The sequence below is a fragment of the Marmota marmota genome, unplaced genomic scaffold, assembly GCF_001458135.2.
Source record: "Marmota marmota marmota unplaced genomic scaffold, marMar, whole genome shotgun sequence".
Taxonomy (NCBI): domain Eukaryota; kingdom Metazoa; phylum Chordata; class Mammalia; order Rodentia; family Sciuridae; genus Marmota; species Marmota marmota.
Genome location: NW_026000196.1, coordinates 6,325,888 through 6,352,392, shown reverse-complemented (window position 1 = coordinate 6,352,392; position 26,505 = coordinate 6,325,888). Strand labels below are relative to the sequence as shown.

The window sequence follows — 26,505 nt, the reverse complement described above, 5'->3', positions numbered from 1 at the left end:
CCTGAACAAAGGCTTGGAGGCTTGAAAGGGCCTGGTGTGCATAGGTAGCATCTGCCCAGGAAGACATAAGCCCCGAGTGCGGCAGAAGATTTGTTGCATATCTATTACTTTAGACCAGTGACTTTTAATGGGGGCAATTTGCCTTCCAGCAGACTTGGGACAATGGCTGCAATGGCTGTCACACTAGGTGGTGGAGGTGCTACCAGTGTCTAGTAGGTAGAAGCCCGGGATGCTGACAGACATCCTAACATGAATGCACAGGACAGCCCCACAAGCAGGAGTTACTAGTCCCTAACTCTCGGCAGAACCGAGGTGGAGGAACCTGGTCCAGAGAAGCAATGGTGCTATGGCATTAGAAGGAAAGCAATTCTAGGTGAAAAAATAGGGGGTTCACGGAGACAGGACTTTGAGAAGCTCATAAAAATGGGCAAGGAAGTAGAGACTGAGGAAAAGGTGTCCCGCGCAAAGGAGAGAGCAAGACCTAGAAGGTAGAGAGTGAGGGGCCATTTAAGGACCTGTGCAGTTTGGCTGTGCTGAGCTCATGAGAAGGGAGTGAGAGGAATGGGCTGAAAGAGTGGTTTCGGATTTAGAATTAGAATGATTCTGTAAGGCAATGGGGAGCCACAGAAGGGCTTGGAGCACCAAGAGACAGGATTGAAGATGCACTTTAATTAAATAGGCTTTAATTAATTAATCAGGCAGCAGTGGGTAGGGGCTGGAGGAGTGGAGCCCCAGTAGGAGGCCATTTCCATGTTCATGGCAGGAGTCTCAGCCAAACTAAGCTCTATAGTTCACTAACTTGGGAATTTACCCTATGCCACACCCAGTGCCAAGCATAGAATATAAGATGAGCCATAGCTGACCTTAGTTTTACCCAACAGTTTTGTGTCTCCCTGGGAGACACAAAAACCACACGTTTGTCAATTAATTTGAAATGTAAATGTAATTTGATATTTCAATTTGTTAAAACAAGTACACGTTGCTTTTGTAATTAAAAATATAAAAATTTTTTAGAAAAATAGAAACCAAGAATTATGCATGAAGATTTCATTTTGGTATTTTCTAGAATAGCAATGTGTTCGCATCAGCAGATCCCCAACTACATGTCAGGCATTGCATTGGGTGTTTTACATGAAAACAAACAACTATTTTCTTTAATTGTGGTGGTTTTTTTTTTTTTTTTTTTTTTTGCTTTTAAAGGACTAGCATATAGTAACAGTCTGGATTAGTCTGTTTCCCATTCCTATCAAGAAATACCCACATCTAGGTACTTTAAAAAGAAAAGAAGTTTATTTGGTTCAAAGTTCTGGAGATTCAAGGGCATGGTACTGGAATCAGCTTGGTTCTGGTGCGGACCTCATGGTTATTGACATCACAGTGGTGGAACTGTGCAGGAGAGGGAGAGATCACATGGTGAGACAGGAAGTCAGAGAGAGACTGGGATCACACAAGAACTACTTCAGTCCTTTTTGAGGACAGGCCTCCAACAACCTATTGACCCTACCAGGCCCCACTGCTTAAAGATCCCCCCACATCTTAATATAATCATACCGGGGACCAAACTTCCAACATATGAAACTTTGGAGGATATGCTTAAACCGCAGACCAACTATAGCACTGCCCAATAAAACATATTAAATGATTGCTCTAATGCATATCAATTAGGGTGGAAAGGAAGGGTCCCTAATTAGGACTGGGAACAAATATAGGTTTAAAAAAAAACACCATATTTGTACATCAGTGCCAGATTGTGCTGGTCTAGCCTCCAAAGTGAGTCTACTTGGGCAACAGGAAGTGGGGCTAGAGCTGCTTCAATCCCTTCTGCTCAGATTAGGTCCTGGGAGCAAGATAGTGAGTTTATGGCTGGGGAATGATGACTTCAGCTGTGAATCAGGAAGAGAGACAATGAGCTGGGACCAGGAAAGGTAAGACAAACAAATGTTTTCGTAAAGCTGCAAAGTTTTATTAAAAGAATACTGTAAAACCCAAGGATGCTCTGGAACAAAGATCCTCACGGTCTCAATGGCATATAATAACAAGCACAGCTTTCTTGCTTGTGAGTTTGAGGGTCAGCTGGGGTGTCTCTACCTCACATGTCCCTCTTCCACTCAGGACCATTGAGCCAGCCAAGCACGTTTTTCTCAGGACAATGACACAATCTCAAAAGGGCAAGACAAACTTCACAAGGCATCCCAAACTCTTGCTTGCAACATGTCTGTCAGCCAACCAAACAAAGCAGAAGATGGGCCTCAGCCAAAAGTCAAGAAGCAGGGAAATTTATTTGCCCTTTTGTGGAAGGAATTGCAAAGCTGCCTAGTTATAGGCATGCATATATGCAGGGGTAGAAAATTAAGACCAATAATAGATGGAGCAGTCTAAGCACAGCAGCTACCTGCTGTTTCCTATTCCCATGTATCAAATTTGCTTAAAATGGGCTCCGTAAAACAGAGAGGGGTTCTTTGTGATTGGTGAATGCTCTTTCCCCTGAGATTCTGAATGGGAGTTGGAGAAGCAAGGCATAGAAAAAGAACAGTGGCCTACAAACTGGAAGACTTGGATCTTTTCTCTGTTCTTGATGCTCAAGCTATTGAGCTTCTCCTTTATCTGAAGGACATAACCTTCAATTTCATCTTAACCCCTTGACACTATCAACCACATTTGTCCTTCCTGAAACTGTTTTGTCTCATTTCAGAACATCATGCATCTTTTTCATCTTGCCTGCCCAACCCTGAAGCAGTTTCTTCTCCATTTCCTCTTAAGATTTCTGCCACCTGCCCCAGAAATACTGGTGTCCTTCAGAATTCTGCTTTAAACTTCATTTTTCAACTCTACGCTGTGATTGATTTTCATGGTACCTATAAACTCCAATAAAATTATTTAAATTTTTCTATTTACTTCTCTTTGTAGATTTCTAGATTGCAGGTCTGTGGGTTTCCTAAGGTCTATAAAAGGGCACATGATTACAGTAGGTGACAACCACAGCTTTGCACTTTCCATGGTTAATGTTCATCCTTGAGGCTTTGGCCATCATCTCTACCCTGATGGCTCCTCATCTTTTTCTCCACCCAAACCTCTTATCTTTATCTACCCAATACCCATTTTGTTACACAGGCACCTAAAAAGAAATCTATGAACAAGCTCCAAGACAGACCTCATTGTCTCCTCTCTTCATAGGTTCTTAAATTAAATGATCATATTGCCCCTTTCCCTGTACAGACTTCACAAAGTCACATCTGCTTTCTATCTTGTCACCCAATTATTTCTTAAGTCATGTCTTCCCTTCCATCCCAACTTCCCTGTGTCAGTGTAGGCCCTGTCACTTTTTATCTGAATACTGACCTATCTGGTTTCCATGGCTCTGGCTTCCCAAGTCCACTCTCCACCTTGATAGTCCATGTGTCCTCCTAAAATCAAAATAGGATTGTGTAAATCTCTTATCTAAAACACACTGAGTATTCACCAGTGCTTTTAGGGTAAAGTTCAAAGTTCTTAGGAGAGTATAGAAGCTATCATGAACTAAGCCCTGTCTACAAACCCACCCCCATCTCTCCCAACAAGCACTATGGTGACTTATTTGTAGTTTTCAAAGCACATTATGCGTCCTTCATCTCTATGAGCTGCTGCTTTGCTCTCCTCATAATATTTTTTTTCTTTGCCCAATTTTCACTCTTCCTTAAAGACTGGGCTTCAACATTATCTCCTCCAAGAAGAATTCATGAACCTGAGATTGGTGCCCCTTCTGTGGGCTCTAATAGTACCAAAGCATTGTCCCGATAAGCCTGTATGGTCCCCTGATTTATAAATATCACATAATCAGGATGGGTTTTGCCTACAAAAGCCTTACAGTATGATACATAACAGGTACTATACAAATTCTTGTTGAATCAATGGATAACTGAACAATGGATGGATGGATGGAAAGAATGCTGGTTGTATTTCTTACCTTATAACTCCTACAGGGATCAGTTTTCTATTTGCAAAATGGAAATGATAGTCTAAACATTAAATAATGCTAAACAATGTGTGGTGTTCATTCACCAAACTGAAAATTACATAATCAAAAAACATTCATCAAAACTATGTAATAACAAGGATAATGCCTGATAATGTTGGTTAAAAAAAAGCAAGACAGAATAATTTAGATAGCGTGATTACAACTGTATAAAAGAGACAACTACACACAAACTGGAAACACATGTACCAACATTTGTCCTTGAGTGATATGACCATGGGTGACACTGCCTTCATTTTACATGCCTAAATTTTTCACGTTCTTCAAAGAGTGTGCATTACTTTTATGATGAAAAATTAAACTTTATTACCAAAAAAGAAGAAGAAAGAGGTTTCTAAGAAAAGAACCCTGCGTCCTCCTCACTTGGCAATGTGTTGAATGCCTCCCAGCTCTTTTTATTCCTTTACAAAAGCAAGTCCACCCCACTCCATCCCTCCCACTGTGCTCACAGGCAGAACTGGGCAGCCAGGTGCATGCAGTGAGGATGTCTATGAACACAGAGCCTAGAAAGAACCCTGACCCTGGTATTATGATAAGGAGGGGGAACATAACTCAGGCTCATCATTCCTCTGGATCAGAGAGTTCAGCACTAGAGAGACAAACACCTTTTCAAAAGCATGATTAGAGAGTCCTGGAACCAGTTCTTTGGGACTTCCCATTTTCAAAGTCCCAACCTCTGCATTTGCCTTTCAGGTCTCATTAGAGTAGAAGAACTACTAAATCACAGATATCATTTTGACTCACATATGAGGAACCTCCAGGAAACACCCGTTCTCAGCCACTGCTGGTGGGAGCTGAAAATGGTAGTCTTGTAAGATGTGTTTGATCAATGTCCACTTCTAAGAATTTACCCAAAAAGCCATGGATGATTAACTTGACTGTGTTAAGGGATGTCCAGACAGCTGAAAAATTATTTCTGGGTGTGTCTGTATTTCAGAAAGAGATTAACATTTGAATCAGTACCCCAAGTAAAGCAGATCCACCTTCACCAATGAGCTTGAGTACCCTCCAATCCATTGAGGACCCCAAGATAACAAAAAGATAAACTGTCTCTTTTTGTGAGCTTGAACATCCATCTAACTCAGTCCTTTAACATTAGAGCTCTTGACTCCTGGTTCTCAAGCCTTCAGACTCACGAATGTATACCAGAAGCACCCACCTTTCCCATCTCCCAGTTGGAACTCAGTCAACTACTCTGCTTTCCTGGTTCTCTGGGTTAGTCAGCTTTTTATCACTGTGACCAAGAATACCTGACAAGAACAACTTAGAGGAGGAAGAGTTATTTGGAGCTCATGTTTTCAGAGGTTCAGTCCATGATCAGTTGACACCATTACCTTGGGCCCAAGATGAAGCACTACATCGTGGCCAAAGAGTGTTATGGAAAAGCACTGCTCCATTCATGTCAATCAGGAAGCAGAGAGAGCGGGGCTAAAAGGGCCCTTCCAGGCCACATCCCTAGTGATCAAATGCTCTAACCACCTACCTGCAGTTACCATCCAGTTAGTCCATTCAAAACAGGATGAATTGATTAGGATATATAACCTAATCATTTTGCCTCTGACCATACATATTCTAATATAAGGACTTTTGGAGAACACTTCATATCCAAACCATAACATTCTCCAACTTGCAAATGAACTATCATGGCACTTCTCAGTCTCTATAATCATGTAAACCAATTCTCATAATAAAGCTCTTCGTTTATATTTATACACATATTTATATCGATTCTGTTTCTCTGGAGAATCCTAATACATGTGGCAAAAGATAAATTCAAAGAATGCTCATCAAAGTATATATGATATTCTGCTGGGTGCGGTGGTGCACACCTGTAATCCCATCAGCTAAAGAGGCTGAGACAGGAGGATCGCGAGTTCAAAGCCAGCCTTAGCAATGGCGAGGTGCTAAGCAACTCAGTGAGACCCTGTCTCTAAATAAAATGCAAAATAGGGTTTGGGATGTGGCTCCATGGCTAAGTGCTGCTGAATTCAATCTCCATAACAAAACACACACACACACACACATAATATATATTATATCCTAAAAACTAGAAAAAAAATAATTCCAAAATAGGGGTTGATTTGATTGTTATCAAGGCATTATTAAGTGGATTACCATGCACCTGTTAACATAACAAGGTAGAGGAATAACTAGTGATAGAAGATGTCAATGGAATATTGTCACAAGAAAAAGCAGACAACAAAACAGTCTTATACATATGATCCCATTTTGCAGTATATATAAACGTATCCTAAATGTAAAGAGACTGATAGGATAAACACAAAACTGTTAGTGGTTATTTCTGAGTAGTAAAATTTCAAGTGACTTTTTCCTTCTTTGGGCTCATTCTATTTTCTGCACTTTTTGCAATTAATTTAGATTGCTTTTGTAACCAGAAAAAATATTTTAAGAGTTGTTTTTGACAATCTTCCAATTTTCTTGAGCCATCTTATTTTCTAAGTTGCATGCTGTAGATTGGACATCTTTTCTTTAGCTCTACCAAGGTCCCGCTTCTTAAGATTTAGAGAATATGTCAGAATTTGCCCAATCTCATCCACTGTAACACGGCATGAGAGATTCCCAAGGACTCCAGTCATTTCTACTTTACCAACCAATTCCCCCTTAGGAGCATATTTGCAGGTCCCTCTTCCCCCACAGGAGATAAATTCAGCAGTATGGTAAGTCAAAAAAGTGTCAGACACTCAGCTTTTAGCTGCATGGGTTTTTCTAGTTGCTTTAACTCTCTCACCCCAGATCACCATAATTCTCACGCAGGTTGTTCACTGCACATGGAACCATACAAGATGGCAGGTGGAGGTAGAAAATCAGTCCTTGCTCTGCTCACTAGATTGTGTACTTGGTGCAGTGTTCTATCCTTTAAGGCAGGGGGGGATTCTCTTTAAATTCACAACAAGGTGACCATCTCTTGCCAACCTAGGAACCTACAGGGTTGAGTCTTCGCTCCCTAGGGGAGCTGTTGTTCTACAAAAGCACTATGATCTAATAGTGGTCTTGTCCCCATCGCAGTCTGCATTAAGAAACCAATATTAATTTCTCCTACCACCCAGGTGGCATCCATGAAGATATCAGATCTATTCCCTTTGCCTATAATCCCTTATATTTCTATAGTCTTCTCCTATAACCCAGCTTGCTTTCAACCTCAAGTTCCTTTAAAACAACTAATGCCCATGGCATGACAGTGAGGTGTAGTTCAACCGTTTTCAGTCAGGACTGCATATTAGAATCACCTGAGGAGTCTCTAAAAGTCCATCTCCCTCTGCCATACCTCAGACCAATTAAACAGAATTTCTGGGATGGAACCCAGTCAAGGTTGAGGGACATTGGCTTATTATAAACAACTTGAAGTTTAAAAAGAAAATTAAAAGTAAGGGTTTGAGGCTCTGTTCCTCTGTTTATCACCACACAATCTTGAATGCATTAATTTTTTGCAACATAGTTTTTTAAATGTGCAACCACCAGATCTGTGTTTCCCAGTCAAAATTATTCTGCAAACTGGTAAATGTTTTATCACTGACCCCAGAATGAGAGAGAAAATAGACACAGCCACTAAGATCAAGGAGGCTTGGGGGCAGGGAGAATAGGCAGGGGTTACTAAGAAATTGGCTCATCAGGCCATAAAGCAGGGGCTGAGATTTGTAGGACCAGATGCTCCCTGAGGCTCCTCTCACCTCAAAAAATTGGTGTTCTATACATATGTGCAAAGCTGGCAGGAAGATAAACCTCTATGCTTCTGCATGGCTCCCCAGAGGGGACTGCGAATTGTTTAAATATAATGCCATTTATTTTTCCAGATTCAGGTCATCAGGCTGAGAATTTACTGTTATTGGCCGCTCCCTCTTCACACCATGTTGAGTCCTTGTTTTCCATGTACTACACAAAATTGCCTAGTTATTACTAGTCATGTGCAAACAGTTGGCTCCACTGAGAGATCAGCAAGAGAAATCAAGTCACCCAGCCAGAGAACTACAAACCCTTCATGGATTTTTTTAAGTCAAATCTTAAACCTTTTCCCATAATCTTCAGCCTTTTCAAAGATGAGCTGCTGCCCTTTTCCTACACAGTGGGCTCTCCCATCAGGTGGTGGTCTGCAGTAGAAAGAATGCTAGGCGATACCCAAGAAGACCTGAAGTCCAGAGGGAGCTCTGTCACTTCTAATTGCTTGAAGAAGCATACCCTCCCCAAGTCTCAATTTTCGCATTTGTAAAATGGGAATGATAAAAGTTGTTCCACTTTCCTCACAAATTTTGTGAGAATCCATTGATATAATACAACTGAAGCAATTAATAAACTCTAATATTTTAGCTACAATTTCTTGTTGGGTCTGAACAGTCTATATCTTTCCCATTCAGACTCAGTACTTCACTGAGTCCAGCTCCATCCCCAGATTATATTCATTGGCTGAAGAATGGCCACATGGCCTAAGCTGGCCAATGAACAAAGGCTGGTTCTACTGAGGCAAAGCAGTCCTCTTTCTGATGGAAGCCATCTTGCCTCCCCAAGGGAAGAGGGGATACAAAGAATGAAAGTAACAGAGCAAAGCAGAGTGAGAGATGTTTGAAGATAAATTTCCCACAATGTCACTTGAGTACCTGCAACAATTCATTCATTTATTCATTTAACAACAGGTTATTAAATTCCTCTTATATTCCATAACAATTTCCAGACTCAGCATTTGGTGATAAACCAAAGAAAGACCCTATCCTCCCAGAGCTTGCATTCCAGTGGTTGGCCCAGGCAATGAACAAACACTAAATAAATATGTAGTATAATGTTGGTAAATAATAAATTCTATGAAGAAAAATTAAATCAAGGCAAGGGGACACTGAAGGAGAAATGTAATTTAGACTAGACTTTCAAGTTTGCTGAGGTAAATAAAGGCTTGTTGAGTTGGGTTTCTATTGGAGTCCTGATAAAGACAGCTTTACAAATATAAAGACTCATGGTGCTGATTATGACAGCAACCTCTGGAGAACTGGACCACATGCCTGGGAATCCATGTCTAAGCTATTTATACCAATAAAGCAACCCAAGAACAGGAAGTTATCAATATATTTCCAAAATTTTTCTCCATAAAATTAAGTGCATTCAAGAATCATTCCTCTGGATTCATTCACTGTTTCAGTTCACTTGAAAGCCAGAATTTTAACTTACAAAAAAATTTATTTAGCTGGTCTTGGTGGCACATACCTATAATCCAGCTACTTTTAAGCGGAGGCAGGAGGATCATAATTCAAGGTCAGTTGCAGCCAGACCTTCAACAACTTAGCAAGAACTCTTCTCAAATTAAAAAATAATAATAATAATAAAAAGATTGGGGATGTGGCTAAGTGGTAAAGTGGCCCTGGATTAAATCTCCAATACCAAAAAATTAAATTAAATTAAAAATTTCAAAATGTGTTTAGAAAGTTGGAGATGTTGAGCATCAAGCCAAATCATTCAGTTGGTCATCTGTGGCCATGTGGCAATAGCAATATTACCAGGCCTAACCACTATCACTTATGTGGATTTGGAAAACACTCCAAAAGCATTAGGAATAATTAAAATAAAGAGCATCCATAGCCAGTACTCACAGTCAATTGACTTCTTGCTATTCTTACAGGATAGTTAGGACTTGATAGTTTCAAACCCTGACCTTGCTCAAGGTTATTAACAACTCATCATCAAGGGTGAGCCTGCAAATGCCTAGTCACATCATTCCCAAAGAGGTTTTCTGAGTTTAGGTCCCTCAGTTTTAAATTCCAAACACTCAGGAAATTTTCTAATGCTTTATAATTACCCCCACCCACCCCTTCAACTTCCCCCACCCCAGACGGAGTTGGAATTCTGGCGTAGTGACTAGTATTTAAAGGTTGTCCCAACTACGGGGGTCTTCCCAGCTTAAACTTTCAGAAAAGTCATTGGAACATATTTTACCATTTTAATGCATGAAATATACACCAAATAAGGAAAACTGTGAAGCTGGAATGTCCATCATTGTCCTCCTGAGCTGCCACACCCACACTGTGAATAATCGTCTTACTCATATGAAGACATGCACAAGCCAAGATGAGCCTACTCAAAAATAAAACAAGTGTTTCAAGTCTTCCTGTAACTGCTAAAATTTTTTGTTTCTTTTCCACAAAATGCAACCATAACTGAGACGCTGCCTTACCTGCTGGGAAAGGTGATTGGTATCCCTGAACAGACAGCATAAGGACCCTTTCCAGAGTGTCAAGTACACACTGTCTTCTGCAGCTGGGCAGGTTTAAAGTGCTGCAGGACTTAGATGAGTTTTGCAATGGCACCATGCTGTCAGGAGTGCTATAAGCATGGTTTTGGCCCCCTTTTGAACTGATTCTTGCTACAAAAGATATATAGGGTCTACCTGATAAATATGTATCTCAGCATTTCCCTAAAGACATTAGGAAAGGGTTCTATGGTCAAGCAAGTTTGAGAAATACTAGATCAAAAAAAATTTAGGTGGTAATACACATTGATTAAGCAGAACCTTTCAAGATAATGCATATTCTGAATATACCAAGCAAGGTATGATAGAGCTCCTAAATTATTACAGATGTTTTTAGGAAGGACACCTATTACTCCCAGAACACACAGGGGCAAAAAATGAACTATAGCAATAGTCTGGAAATTTTTTTACTTTCCAGGCCTTAGGGATTCAACACAAAGCAAATAAATAAGAATGTTTGAACTTATACTGTGGAAAGAGACTAAAAGAGATTATCTAGATTTATAATATTGTTGAATACAATAAACTACAGATTAAGAAAAAAAAAAGGTTTTCGGTTTACAAATTTCTACATTGCAAACTTTGGGATCCATTTGAAACAAGATCACGTCAATCTAGCCTCCCACCAACAGAGGGCAATAGTTGAAGTGCAGGGTCCCTTCACTCTGGACCATAGAGTTCTTTGTTAATAACTAGCAGCATCGATGGGGTTCTCCATGTTATTGAGATATTTTTCAAACATTACTAATCCCATTGTCCAGCAAGTACAAAAGTAGTGAAAGCTTGAAAATGCTGAAATAAAAGCTGTGCCATTGTGATAGAACTGAAAGTAAAGATAATAAAAGCTTTAAAGTGCTGGAAGGAAATGACTATTGTGCTGTGTGTGCTGTGATTCATTCCAAAAGGAAGTGTACTTCAAAAGGACAGAGTACTTAGCATGCAACTTGCTGTTGGACTGTCCATGATAATCAGCAAGCAAGGCAGAAAAAAAGACAAACACAAAAACTTGAGAGCAAAGGGCTGGCTACAAGATCAGCATCCACAGGCACTACCCATGAGCCAGATATTAATTCAAGAGAAAACTGGGACTTTATTCAAGGACCTATCAGCAGAGTACAGTGAAAGTGCTGTTACTGAAATGTTCATTCACTTAACACCTATTTTATTGAGTGCCTACTATGAAATAACCATTGTGCTGGCTACTGGGAACACATTAGCAACAAAAGCAGTTAGTCCCTGCCCTTGAGGGATTTACGATCCATGGAGCCTTGAGAGAAGAGGGAACAGACAATATACAAACCCAAATATAGAAGTGTAATTTCCATAAAGAAAAAAAAACACGGCAATGATAGCAACAGAAGCAGAGGTGAGGTGGTGGCATAAAGATGATCCTTGGTGGATAACTGGGGTAAGTGGGTAAGTTCCGGGCTCTTCACATCTGCACCATGTTGAAGTGGCTGGGGTGGCCAAGCTGTTGTCGTGGTGACAGAGACACCCAACAGATTTGTGTGAAATGGAAGTTATGCTCCAGTGATGTCCTAATACACTGAATACACTGAGCTGATCTCCACAGGATAAAAGATGACCTGTAAAATATTTGTGAGCATAAAGAAGTAGCATCCACGGGTTTTAAAATTTCAAAGGAGTCATAGTCAGATTAAATGGAACATTCCTTGGTCCTTGTGGGCACACAAATGGATAGACTGACAAAGGAACACAACCAGTTCTTAAGTAGCAGAACCTCCATGCTACCTAGAGTGGGTCTGGTGTTAATTTTTAACCTTCTTATCATTAAGGAACTGAGGAAATGTTTACCTGCATTTAAGTAAGATGACTATCTGATCTGGGTTTTTCCTCCTCTTCTACACCTAAGTGTCAGCAGAACTGCTCTGCTCTTCCTACACCAATCTTGAACCACACTGGTCTATACTTCCTGTTTCATACAGCCCTATTTTTATTAGATCAAACTATAATTTATCCATTATAGTGCTTTTTCCAAGATTAGTTTTTGATGAATAATCAAAAAATCCATAATTACCAATAGTTTTGAAAAACAGAAATTTATTTTTCTCTAAAATAAAAATGAAGAGATGAAAACTTCAGAGAAACTATGGCAATTGAGCTCCACAAAATCCTCAAGTCACACACTTTCTCCTTGGTAGCTCCACCAAACAAGACCTCTGTTTACCTCTTAAGCCAATGTGGTTCCTTGAGCACCAGCCATCTGAACTCCATTCAGAGACAACAGTAAAAGTTAAAAGAAGAAAAGTCCTTTCAAGGAATCTTCCTGGAAGCTGCACTCATCTACTTATATCCTGTTGGCCAGGACAAGTCATATGTCTACACCTAGCTGGAAGGGAGGCTCAGTATGGAATTTTTAAGCTGACTCGTGACAACAAGCAGAAGCAAGCATGAGTTCTGAAGGGTAGAGTTGTCTGTCTCCACAAATTCGAGTCTGGGTTTGGCTTTCTCTCGTAGAGGTGTCATTGATGGAAATCCCCCCTAAATCACACCTCCTCAGGTGGGTTAAATACCACTATGACTGCCCCAGATTCATGGCTCCTGAGGTTTGGGTTGTATTGTCAATGGGTATCTACTATGGACTGAGAGTTTTTGCCCCCCCCCTCAAAAAAATTCATGTTAAGCCTCTAAACCTCAATGTAATGGTATTTAGAGATGGAGCCTTAGGGAGGTAATTAGATCATGGAGATGGAGTCTTGGTGATGGTATTAGTGCCCTTTTAAGAAGAGACAACAAACAGCTGCCTTCCTCTCTGCTTTCTGCCATATAAAGATGAAATGGAGGAGAACCCTTAGCAGACAACAGATCTGCCAGCACTTTGATCTTGGACTTCCCAGTCTCCAGAACTCTGAGAAATAAACTTCTGTTGTTAAAGTTACCCAGTCTGTGCTAGTTTCTTATAGCAGCCCAAATTGACTAGTTTGGTGCCCTTGGAGAGAGCCTGCCTGAAGAAGTCAAGCCAGCAGCACTATCTGTCCATACCAACATATTATATCATGCACTGCTTATCCAAAGAGAGAGACATCACTTCCTGTCTTACTCTGCCACCTGAAAACCTCTAAAGGCTCTCACTCCTATTAAATAAAGCAAACACTCCCATCCTGTTTCTAGTGACCAGATTTCTGCCTCACTGTCCAGCTTCATCCCCACCACGCTCCATCATGTCCATTCAAGGCAAACATTTTGCTATTGCCCAAGCGCTCATCTCTGGCCAGGCTATTCTCTCTACCTAGAATGTCTCCCCACCCCCACCCCACCCCCCCGGAACTCTCCGTCCTTCAATTGTTTGCTTAAAATCCACATCACCTGCAGAAGCTTGTCTGACTTCCCACGGCAGAGTTGGGCACTCTTGCACCTCAATCAAATAGCTCCTTACTCTTTGTGCTGTAATTGTTCCCCAGTCATTTCCTCCACCACATGCACTACCTAGACACAGGCAGGTTTTTATTTATCTTTGTCCTTCAGTAAAATGTTAGAGTGTTCTCTATAAAGACCTGGCACGTGTCCTGTTCAGATTATGTAGGTTTCATTGACCTTGTGGATGTTTTTTTTTTCTCTATTATACTTTCTAGTTCATTATTGCTGATATGTTGGAAAATTTTTATTTTTATTTTTATCAATATACGCACATGATATAAAGAGTCAATGATGCAAAGACTTTTCCTAAGAAAAACATCAAGCTCCAGCTTATCTCCCTACTTAGTTAACCCCTTCCCAAAGGCAAAACCTTTTAACTCTTTCATATGACATTTTGAGTACTTACTCAGTAGCTCTAAAATACCATGCTTATCCCACTACTTCTTGATTCTCCTGATGGAATGTTAACTCTTTCTTCTTTTTTTCTCAGCCCTCTACCAATATATGTACATATGTTCCAAATGTACTAGTTTATGGCTTCTGTAACAAAATACCACACACTGGAATGTTTACACAACAAAGAGTGATTGCCTCACAATACTGGGGTCTAGAAGTCTGAGATCAAGGTGTCACCAGGACAGATTCCTTCTAAGAGTTGGGAGGAAGCACATGTCCGAGGCTCTTCCCTACCTTCTAGTGGTTTGCCAGCAACCTTTGCTGTTCCTTGATTTGCAGCAGCACAACTCCAGTCTTCGCCAGCATTCTCAGTGTGTTTGTCTCTATATCCAGATATCCCGTTTTTATAAGAACACCCAGCCATATTGAGTTAGAACTTACCCCAATAATGTTATTTTCACTTGATTATCTGCAAAGAACCTATTTTGAAATAAGGTCACATTCCCAAACCAGTGGAAAATAGGACTTCAACATCTTTGGGGCACAAATTCAATGCATAACACCATCCTTTCAAAACTGTATAATTAGGGGCTGGGGATGTGGCTCAAGCGGTAGCGCGCTTGCCTGGCATGGGTGCAACCCAGGTTCGATCCTCAGCACCACATACAAACAAAGATGTTGTGTCTGCCGAAAGCTAAAAAATAAATATTAAAATTCTCTCACTCTCTCTTAAAAAAAAACTGTATAATTATTTCATCCCTCCAGTTAGATTGCTGTTCTGTATTTATATTTTAATGAGCCTATATATTTTTAAAAATTGTTTTAGTTATAGACAACAACTTTATTTTATTTATTTATTTATTTTTATGTGGTGCTAAGGATTGAACCCAGTGCCTCATATGTGCTAGGCAAGTGCTCTACCACCGAGCTACAATTGCAACCCCAAGAACCTATATTTATTCAAAGCTGAGTCACACAGAAGACTATGGTTCTATTTCCATTCCCGAATAATTTTTTTTTTGGCTATCCCTGAAGCTGATAATTGTCTTTTATTCCATTTGATTAACTTTGATGTTCAACTAAGAGCTTCCTGCCAGTTATCTAAATCTTTTCTCATCACAGTCACTCATCTCAGCTGTCCATCAATTTCATCTTGATGAATTCTCCCAGTCTCTGAGATGCTCCAGTATGTTCAGGTTGCTCTTGGGAAGATGTCCCTTCACTATTGTGTGGATATTCTCTTTGCATCCTCTTTCTTAGATCAAATGTCTTCCTTTTTTGTTAGTTATTCTTTTGATTTATATAGCATAATCTCCAGTAGCTTTTTGATGAAGAGTATATGGGAAGTAAATATTTGAAATCTTTTATTTCCAAAGATATATATACACTCTATTTTTATACCCAGTGTATTGTTTGGCTAGGTATAAAATTATAGGTAGGAAATCCTTTCATTTCAAAAATTTGATAGTACCATTTCATCATATTCTTGGTCCCAACATTACTATTAAAAAGTCTGAATGATTGTACTCCATGTTGGCTTTTTTTAAACTTTATTTTATCTATTTATTTATTTTTATATGGTGCTGAGGTTCAAACCCAGGTCCTTGCACCATGTGAGGCAAGCACTCTACTGCTGAGCCATAACCCCAGCCCCCCATCCATGATGATTTGTATGAATCTATTTATTTCACTCTGAAAGTTTTAAGAGTGCCTTTTTGTCCACAAAAAGTAGGCAGAATTCTAAGATGACCCTCAAATTTTTATACTTTATGTAATCTGAGTGCAAACAGACACTGGAAATTATTTCTAGCAATTAATCAAGAGAGTAATTAGGTTACATTCTACAGCAAGAGAGACAGTCACTCATATGACTACTTTACATTAATAAGATTCTTAGACTAAAGGGAGAGATTTTTATACAGGTTGTGAAGAAATAAGTTGCCATGTGGAAAGAGGGTCTATAAAAGTGCTATGTGGAAATGGGGAAACTCTAGGAGCTAAGAGTGACCCCTAAAAAGAAATCAGGTACCTCAGTCCTACAACCATAGTAAACTAAGTTCTGGACATAACCTTAGAAGATGATCCTAAACTCTAGATGATAACAGAGTCTGGACTGAAGAGGACCTAGCTTATCCAGATCTCTGACCCATGGAAATTGTGCTATATTAAATATATGTTAATTTAAGCTACTTAGGTTTATGGTGACTTATTATACAGTAATAGAAAAACTAATACAACAGTATTCTGAAATTTACAATAAAAAAATTTGTATTGGTTCATTTCCATGTTCTTAAGTTATAGAGAAGTTTCCTGAATTATTACATTGATAATGTTCCCTTATTAACTTTTTTTTTTTCATTTTCAGATGTTAAAAGTTCTAGATTGAGGGGCTGGAGTTATGGCTCAGTGGTAGAACACTTGCCTAACACATGCAAGGCCCTGGGTTCTATCCCCAGTACCACATAAAAAAACAAATAAAATAAAGGTATTGTGTCTAACTACAACTAAAAAATAAATACTTTTTTTAAAAAGTCCTAGATTGAAGGTCTATAATTTTTTTTCTTTTATACTTTGCACCTTTCATGTTTTTTTGGTATACAGTTTGAGGAATTTGTTCAGCTTTATCTTCTAAACCCTTTTATTGAATTTTTCATTTCTGCTATCATGATTTTAATTTCTAATAGTATATTTCATTCTCTGGATACTCTTTTTTGATAGCAGCATGTTCTTATTTCATAGATTCAATATCATCTTTTATGTCTTTATTTATATTCATGATAGCCTTGTTTTTAACTTTTTTCTCTCTTCAAAATCTATTTCCCCTCTTCTGCCTTTTTCTTGTGCCCCATGCACGTGTTTCTTGTGCCCCATGCCAAATGTGCCTTGGCCAACATATGATTTCCAGCAGAAGATGACAGCTTATTTGGGAACACAGCTTATTTGGGAACACAGCCTAGATTGCACAGTCTTTCACCCTAGAGTCTTTCCTTAGATCCTGATGATTATATATTTAAGAGTGGTGGCCTAAAACATCGAAAGTTCCGAGCCCACTGGTGGGATTAGTTTGTGAGCTACATTGTAAAGTGATATCACTAGATTACTTACTAGGGAACTTCAATCTCTTCAAATCTTTCTTCTTGAACTATTCAGATTCCCCAGAGATTAATCTTTTGATCTTCTGCTAGAAAGATAAAAGTCTGTATTCTGGTATTCATGTAGGGCAAGGAATAGAGGAGAATGCCTGGAAGTCTAAGCATTGCTTGCCTTCAGTCATTCTGTCCCTTTCTTTTTTTCTGTGGTATTACTGATTTCAATTGTGTCTTATATCCTCTGTCCATGTACCCTTTCTTCGACCTCTCCATAAAATAAAACACTCATATTTTGTTCAGGGTGAAGGGCTTCCTACCCAGAAGCAAGAAAGATGGAGGGTGTAACTGCTTCATGATTTGATTTAGGTAAAATATATGTAATATAAAACCTACTATATTAACCATTTTAAGTCTCAAATTAAGGGACATTAGTTACATTTACAATGTTGTGCAATCATTGCCACTATCTATTTCTAAATTTTTTTTATCCCCCAAAACAGAATCTCTGTATCCATTAAGCAATAACTCTTATTCCTAACAGTTTCTTAAATAGATTCCCAATGGTCCTCTTTCTTTCCCCACCTCTCCCTCCAGGTCGAAAGTTTCTGGTGCCACCAATTGCTGAGTATTTGAGGATTCTACAGTGTAAATTTCATAGGTTCCTGTATTTTCCACCAATGGCTTAGGATTCTTCCATCTCAGGTTAGCTACATACATTACCACTTGTCCATCTGCTTTCTAGTTTCAAAATGATGTTGTATCCCTACTCTCATCCTCTCCATCCAGCAGATTTATGGCAAAAAAGACACCTTTTTAGAGTAGCTTTAGTGGAGTTTCAGGACAGTGTGAATTTAGATGAGAGTGCTTAATCCACTATTTTTATCAAAAAGCCAGTTGAGTACGTAAATATATCTGACCACCTTGCCAAATGTGCATATTTCCAAATGTCTTTTTAGCTGATTCTCTTGAGTGAAGGAGATGATCATATTGTATACAAATAGTGTTTTAAGACTTCTTGCAATATGGTCTGTTAAGTTAATGCAGCTCTCCCTTCCAGCTACAAACACATAGAAACATTTGATATTGTTTTTAAAATATGGCTGTGCTTGAAAGAAAGGGAAAGGTTAGAATGCCACACATCAAGAGAGAATCAGAGATAAAAGGTACAGGATGTTCATGCCCACCTACAAAGGCTTTGGGATCCATGGTCCCACTCCTTTCACAGGGTCTAACACTCATGCAGGTGTAGAAGACACTGCCTAGTTCTTAAAGTGGTAAAGCTGGAACTGAGCTGGAGCACGTGTTCCTTGTGCCCCATGCCAAATTTGCTTGGCCAACATCTGATTTCCAGTAGAAGATGACAGTGTCCCACTACTGGTCCAAACCCAAGAGGAGGGATCAGATCACGTGGGCCCAGCAAGTAAGAATTTGGGAGGGTTTTAGATGACAGAGTGATGCTATCTGCTTTGTTTTTTAAATATTCCTGGGGCTGCTGTGCAGAGAATAGATGTTAGTAGAAACAAAAGAAGTGGGGAGGCCACTGCAGTAATGAGAGGTTTAACACACCACCTTAAATTTAGGAGTGTCGAAACAATAACCTTTTTATTATACTCATGAATTCCATGAATCCACTTAGAAAGAGCACAATGGAAGGATTATCTGAGTCATGATGTCTGGAATTTCAACTGAAAAATCTTAAATGGTGGGGTGATGCCAATGACAGTGATGACAAAGTTAGGCATACCAGGAACATCTATGTGTAGCCCCCTCAGCTTCCTCACAATGTGGCAGCCCAGATACAAGAGGGGCATCCAAAGGGAGTGTTTCAAGAGAACCAAACAGGAACTACCTGAGAAGTCATGGAGAATCACTTCTCCATCCAGGATATCCTAGGCCTATCCAGGTTCAAGGGGAAGAAACATCAAGCCACCTTTGAGGCAAAGAATTTCAAAGAATTTGGGGGTCATGTTTTAAAACTGCTAAAGAAGAGGTGGTCATGGCTACGCACAGAGTGATAGCAGTAAAAATGGAAGGATAAAATAGATTCAAGAAGCATTTGGGAATCAAGTCATGGATCTTGCTATTGAATTCCATGCTGGAGAAAGGGCAAGGTATAAAAAAAAATGAATCATGAATAACTGCTAAGCTTTTGGGTAGTTGGTAGTGTCATTTACAAGCTGGGGAAGTAGTTACCCTAGAAGGCATTGTTTTGTTCAAAATACAGGACTAAAAAAATGATATTTTCAACCCCCTAAGATATAGAGTCTGTGCTTGAAATGTCTTCTCATTTAATCTTTAAAACAACTCTGTGAAGTAGGTATTTTTATGCTCATTTTTCAGATGTAGAAACCAAGATCCCACGGGTAAGCATCTGGCCTGGGGTTATGAAACAAGTAAGAAGCAGAGCCAGGATTCAAAAAGACTTTGCTCTTTCTACTTAACTACTCTGCTTCCCAAGGGATCCTTGAAAACTCAGAAAGATTAACTAACTCACCCAAGATCACACAGGAAATGATAGAACTAGACTTTTAAATAAGTTCTAGACTTTTAAATAAGTCCCTAAAGCTCCTGCTCTGCCCAGTACAGATGCTGATTGATGGCAACAGAGCAGGTGCATCACCTTAGCCCCCTCAACAGGAGGAATATGAGCTCTCAAGGAAAGGGTGCCCAGCTCCCCGTGGGCCCTGTGGTCCTAGATGTCCTATGCATGCAGCAACATGCTGTGAATTTAGGTGATTCTCGATTTTAAAGAGAAAAGCCCTGCCACTAAATGACTTGACTTAGAAATTACTCCCTAAATATTGTCCACAGATCATCCCTTCCACCTCACAATGTTGTGAATGTTCCTGAAGGCACAGAGCAGCATGAGTGTTTGCCCAAAGGGAACAGTGGTGCCATCAACTTTTGAAATAAATAGAGAGGCTGTTTGTTTTGTTTAAATTCTGAATCTTTGATCAACCACATCAGGCGTCTTTGATGCTGGCGGCAATCTGTAATTGCTGAAAATTAACACCAGGTAGGAAGCAGGTTAAGGGGCAGTGAGAAGTGAAAGGAATGAAGGTTTTAGATGTGAATGCAGACTTCTTTTCTGTCTATCCCCTTTCTTCTCAGAAGATGGGGCTTGTTGATTGACTCTCTCTTCCACTATAAGTTAAATTTTTGAGATCTTGGATTTATCTGCCTGCCAAGTTCATTCAATCAGTTGAGGGTTTGTTTGAACACCCCAGAAAGGGTCTAGAATATGGTAGTACTTGTTGAATAAATGAATTAATAGCCCAAGTACCTTAAAAGTATAGAAAATTAAGTCCATTGGTGACATCCTGGGTGCCAAGTATGTTATAGATTTCCCATCCTGGATGCCCACCATCTAGACCAGGGCGATTTTAGCCTGAAAGCAGCACAAGGCTTTCTGAGGCCTGGCATGCTGCCTGGTGGGCCACCCTCCATCTGAGAGCCTCTAGGTGTCTCCATGTGGCTGGCCATGTCCAGGTTAGGGAAAGCCAGAGGCACTAATCAGTCAGCCCTGGAGCCAGGAGCAGCTGGGTACACTCCAGGAGGCCAGCCTATACTCCTCCTGCCCAAACCAAGCCAGCTTCTGCCTCCTATTCACGGCTGGCACCAGCTGCCACACCCAGATAAAGGATTACCCAGGCCACCAGATTCTATAGGAGTCTCAACTTAGGCTATTCAATAATTTTGGACAGCCATGAGTGGAAAACAGAACACAAGGGGAGAGTTGAGGGAAGGAGAAAGAGAAAGAGGAAATGAAAATGGATGTTGGTTTTAAAGGAGTTTCTAGGAAGAAGACAAGAACAAAATGAGAAGCTTTTCCTTCTTACAGATTTTTTCCAAACATGTTAAATGCATCCCCCAAAACTTGACCACTTTGTGACCAAAGGTTTCTCATGAATTTTTCTCAGGCAGACAGACCTGGTTTGGATTCCTGGTTCTGGCCTTTCCTTGTTCTAAGACCTCCACAGCCTCTCTGAACCTGTTTTCTTCCCTGTAAAATCTTCCCAATTTATAGGGTGGCTCTGATAATTCAGTGAGAAATTGGGGGTGAGATTGGGGGTGTACACTGCCGTGTGCACCTAAGAGCTACTCAAAAAGATATCTTTCCCTCTCCTTGCTCCCCTACAAGGTCTAGCCTCTTCCTTTGGTTAGGTTTTGTTGTTGCTGCTGCAGATTTTGACTGTTCTCACCACTTCTCAGAGACATCTGACCCTGTATAGCCAGCTCAGGAAAGAAATCTATTTATGAAGGAGACTTGTGATAAATAAGTTATTACACCCCAAGCTAGCAGTCAACTGAAGATGTTCCAGGGAACATATCTGCCTTCAATGCTGCAGCCCACCTGTAGTGTCTTGTGTTGAAATAAACCAAGGGGGCAGCATGGGGGTGGACTCATTAGATATAGGAAGAAGGTGGGGGAGGGTAGCTTCAGAACACTCAGCTCCTGCTGGGATCCTTGTATTTACTATGCTCTGGGATAGTGTAAGGGAGCAGGAGAATTAGGAAAAGGGGAAGGAAGCTAAAGAAAAGGAGGAGGAGAAGATGGTACATATGTGTATGAGTGCAGGCCTCAAGGATGCTCTGGAGGATTGAGTGGGGGCAGGGAGGTCCTTTCTCCAGTCCAGTGACTGAGCCATTACCCTGAGACTCTTTTCTACTTCTGGGATCAATCTCCTCATCTATAAAGTGAAGGAGTCAGAAAAAGTAGCGCTAATGCCTCCCATACTACAAGAGTGTCCCACATAGGAATGCCTCCTGCCCCAGATCTCAAACCCTGGTGCCAAAGTGACCTTGGTACCATGCTGGGTCTGACCCAGTAGAACTGAAAACCAAAGTGCCCAAAACACAAGGCATAGATTGACAAGAACATGACTGTTTTAGTCAGCTTTTTAACTACTGTGACTAAAGGATCTGACCAGAACAACTGTAGGGGAGTAAAAGTTTATTTGAGGACTCATGGTTTCAGAGGTCTTAGTCCATAGAAGGCGGGCTCCATTCCTTGGGGCTCAAGGTAAGGCTGAACATCATGGTGGGAGACAGTGGCAGAGAGAAAGAAGCTCACATCAGGAAGCAGAGAGAGACTCCACTCTCCAGATACAAAATATATACCCCATAGCCACGCCCCCAATTCCTCCAGCCACACCCACCTGCCTATAGTTACCACTCAGTTAATCCCATTAGAGATTGATTCACTGATTGGGTTAAGACTCTCACAATCCAATCATTTCTCCTCTGAAACTTCCTGCATTGTCTCACACGTGAGTTTTTGGGGGACACCTCATATCTAAACCATAACAGTGACCAACCTACTGCTGACCACAACAGACCCAAGGCTGCCAGAGAAGCTTGGTACTTCTTCAGATAACACCAGATTTCCCAGAAATCCTTGCTTCCTTGTTCCAAGACCCTTTCTTATCAAGCGACGGAAACGTTGCTGAAACTCACAATAGTTTGTGTATGGTTTAAGCATGTCCCCTAACGTTTCAAGTTCTGGAAGCTTGGTCCCTAATATAACAGTAATAAGGTAGTAGGGCTTTTAAGAGATAATTAGGGACAGGAAGCTAAGTGGTAGAGCACTGACCAGCATGTGTGAGGCCCTGGGTTCAACCCCCAGAGCAAAAGAACAAAGCAAAGAAGAAAAAAAGCAATTAGATCATGGAGGAAGGGATTGATGCAGTTCTCACAGGACCAGGTTAGTTCCCACAAGAGCAGATTGTTGTAGAAAGGTGAACCTGGCCCTTTTCCCACCTCTGGCTTCTGTGCTTACACACCTGCATATTCTGTCTGTGACTCCTTCTCTTTCTATTTCTCTGCCACATTGTCATTCAGTCAGATGGTGGCGCCATGCTATTTTCACTTTCCAGCCACCAGAATCATGATCCAAATAAACCTCTTTTCTTTACACATTACTCAGCCTCAGGTATTCTATAATAGCAAAATAAAATGCACTAAGAACTCAGCCTCAGGTCTTCACTCTTCTGCCTCAGATACTGGGTTTATAAAGGATACTAAATTAGACAGAGCAGGGAAAGAAAGCCAGCATCCTAGTGTAAGCAGAATAATAAAATTAGTAATAACTGCTTCCAGTAATTTGTTGAGAACATCAGAGAAAAGCTCTTATTTCATCTTCTCCACAGCTCTTTGAGAGAGGTGCTATTATTACCCTCATTGTACAGATGAGGAAACTGAGACCAAGAAAGGTTAAAAGGATCGTCCATGATAATGAGTCAGCAGGGGACAGAGAAGGGTTCCCAGGCCAGGCCTGCTAAAGCCAAAGCTTTTTCTCTTGGCTGGAGCCTCTGCCACTGTATGATGCCCAAGGGGAGGACCCAAGAAGCTAGAGCAATAGTCTTTCCTGAGCAGGGACAGGCAGTAGATATTTTCAGCATGCCAGAGAGCTTTCAGGGAGGTGAGAAGGAGAAGAAGAGGCAAGGCAGGCTGTCCTTGTACTACAACTATAGAGGATTCTGGGAGCTCTTTGGGAGGAATCGGAGTGGGGGTGAGCAGAGTGTAAATGTCCCTAAAGTCCTGTAGATGGGAGCTCTACAGGTGTGTTTATCAGCTTTTTGCCACTGTGACCAAAATATCCAACTTAGAAGAGGCAGATTTTATTTTGGGGTGAGATTCCAGAGATTTAGTCCATGATTGGCTGAATAACATTTCTCTGGGCCCAGAAGGTGTGGCAAAGGATGTGGTGAAGGAGCAATGTTCCACTCATGGCAGCTGGGAAGCAATGGGGGTGCCACAGGGAATAACAACCCTCCCAGGGCACTCCCCAAGTGACCCACCTCCTCCAGCCATGCCCTACCTCCCTACAGTTACCACCCTGTCAGTCCATTCAAACTAAGATGGGCTGATTAAGTTACAGCTCTCACAATCCAATCATTTCACTTCTGAACATCCCTGTATTAACAGGAGAGGTGTTCTAGAGAACACCTCATACCCAAACCAGAAGAATAGGTCAGGCTCTTTGATGCAGACAATAAAAGTCAACTGGTTAGTACATCTTCCAGAGAAAAGGAATATTTTGGAAGGAGTTCAGAAAAACTAATAGGAATCCTAAAGAACTGACAGAAATCAGTAGGGGCATCCCCAGGGTCACCCCAGAGGAAAAGGCCAGTTAGGACTCAATGAATGGGCCTCTCCATCACCCTGGCACCATCTTGCAGGTGATGCTACAGTTGCTCCTCAGCCAGCTCTGCAGTAGTGACTAATCTCTGATGCTCTGTTTTTAAGTCACTCCTCCTCATTCACAGGTCCAAGGAGCAGCCTCTGAGAGATCCAGACTATGAGGGCTGTGTGTGTCCATATGGATTCTAGGAGAGGAAAAGGCCAGTCCCAATGCCCAGAGCAGCAGGCTAGCCTCCAATCTGCACACTGCCTCTTCCAGAGCAGGTGCTGACATACCCACCTGCAATTGTGGGTCCCCCTCAGCTCCCTGCCACATAGCAGGGTGCCTCCAAGGGAATGGGTCCTATGTCATCAAAAATCAAAGCAAAGATCAGATCTTTCTTCTAACAAGTTCTACCCCTTTCCCTGAGACCCTCTCTTCTTCATTCCCTCTAAATGCTAGGAAATGACAAAGAAAGGACACCATTGAGGTCAAAAAGGGGAAGTCATTCATCACATGATTTCCTTGGCTTCCCCTACTCATATCTGTGGCTCATGCTGAGATTCAGTGCCAAACCTCCTGAGATCAAATATCCTCTCATCACTAGCCAAGTCACCTTGGCATGTCACATAGCCTCAGCTTCAGTTATGTCAGATTGAAACAATAAAACTACTGTCCACCTCACTGTGGGGATTCAAAGAGACAAGGACACACCAACGGGTATGATCACCGCATGTACAATGGTCATCACAACTAACTCATTTGATGAGCCTACTTAGATTACAAACATAAACCCTTTTCTTTTGGTCTTTATTCTCAAAATAATCTTCTCTGACTATGATATATTGAGCAGATTATACAGATATCTATTCTCTGGTTATGTGCAGATGTTAACAGTTTTATATGTAGTAAAAATCTGTAGGAACCTGATAGAAAATCTTAACTCTGTCATTTGAACATAAGCTCCTACTTCCTTCATGCCTGGAAACTGCTCTGGACAAAGAAGACATTGAGTTTCTCTATTCTCCTGGTCTCTTCCTCTGCCCCATTCACTTGCTGCTGCTAGTATGTCTAGGGATGGAATTGAAGGCTGGAGACAGAGAGAACACAAAAGTCATAGAAGTTCTCACTACCTGGCACTGTTCCTTATCTGCCACTGGTGCCCTCCGTGGGGGGTTTAAGAGCCCTGCCCTCTCCTTTGATACTGCTCTCTGCGTGGCATCCTCATGCAGCGAAGTCCTCTCAAGTGACATCTCACCTTTCCTTCCAGATTCACGTCCAGTGACCCAAGCCATACAACTTTTTGTTAGGGAATCATCTTGCATGAGGCTCTGGCTCCAGTCACACTACCCTCTTAAAACAAAGAAAAACTCAACTGAAATCTGGAAGGCCAAGCCATCCTGTCCCTCTCTCCATGTTCTGACCACACAAGCTGCTCTATTCAATTCCAGCTTTTAGTCACTTTTAGGCCAGCCTGAAGCCCAGCCTTTTATCCCTGCAAACTCTGGGGGAGACCAATCGTGACCTCTCAATGGAGATTTCACCGTCATTTCATTCAGAATCCTGGAGTCCATGGGGTTCCTGCCTTCAACTGGAGGAAAATAATAAACCCCTCTCCCCTCTCCTGACTAATATTCTATTCCATTATCAATGATTGCACAAGAAGCTGTTTTATTAACCCACCTTTAACTGGAGTTGGGGCTGAGTCCCACATTCACAGGAAGAACACAGGGAAGCTGTAAAGTCCCAAGAAAAATATGTCTTCAAAATTTCCAGGAGCATCTGTCCAACAGGATCCACAGACTGCATGGAGCAAGGCTCAGGGAGGAAAGCTGATCTCCTGCTGCCAGGATTTGCTCCAAGCCAGGGCCAGGGGTTTAGTGAACCTGGAAATCCGTACCAAGACATACAGAAATCTCCATGAGGCTTCCTCTGCCCCCAGCACACCTGGTGCTCTTCACTAAGGGCCCATATTCAGGGATCCCACTGCTTTCCTGCCACAGAGCAATGGAGGGGTTGGAGAATGAAATGGTGATGGAATGATGATGAAGAAAATGGTGATGATGATGATGATAACAGTCAATCTGTTACAGACAGACCCTGCTAGAGTTTCAAAGGCCCATGTATTGAAGACTTAGTGGCCAGACTACAGCACTGGGAGGGGTGGAACCTTTAAGAGGTGGGGTCTAGTGGAAGGAAGCCAAGTCACTTGGCGTATGCCCTTGAAGGGGTAGTGGGACTCCATCCCCTTCTTGTTTCT

The 26,505-nt window shown here is 41.1% G+C and overlaps 1 long non-coding RNA gene across 1 annotated transcript; it reads right to left on the bottom strand.

The window, feature by feature from the left end:
- Positions 1-1,268: 1,268 nt before the first annotated feature.
- LOC125612466 lies at positions 1,269-3,404 on the bottom strand. The gene is made up of 2 exons (XR_007342800.1): positions 3,340-3,404; positions 1,269-1,386 (listed from the first exon to the last, which is right to left on the bottom strand). It is a non-coding gene; the product is annotated as an uncharacterized LOC125612466 (long non-coding RNA).
- Between the last annotated feature and the right edge of the window lie 23,101 nt (positions 3,405-26,505).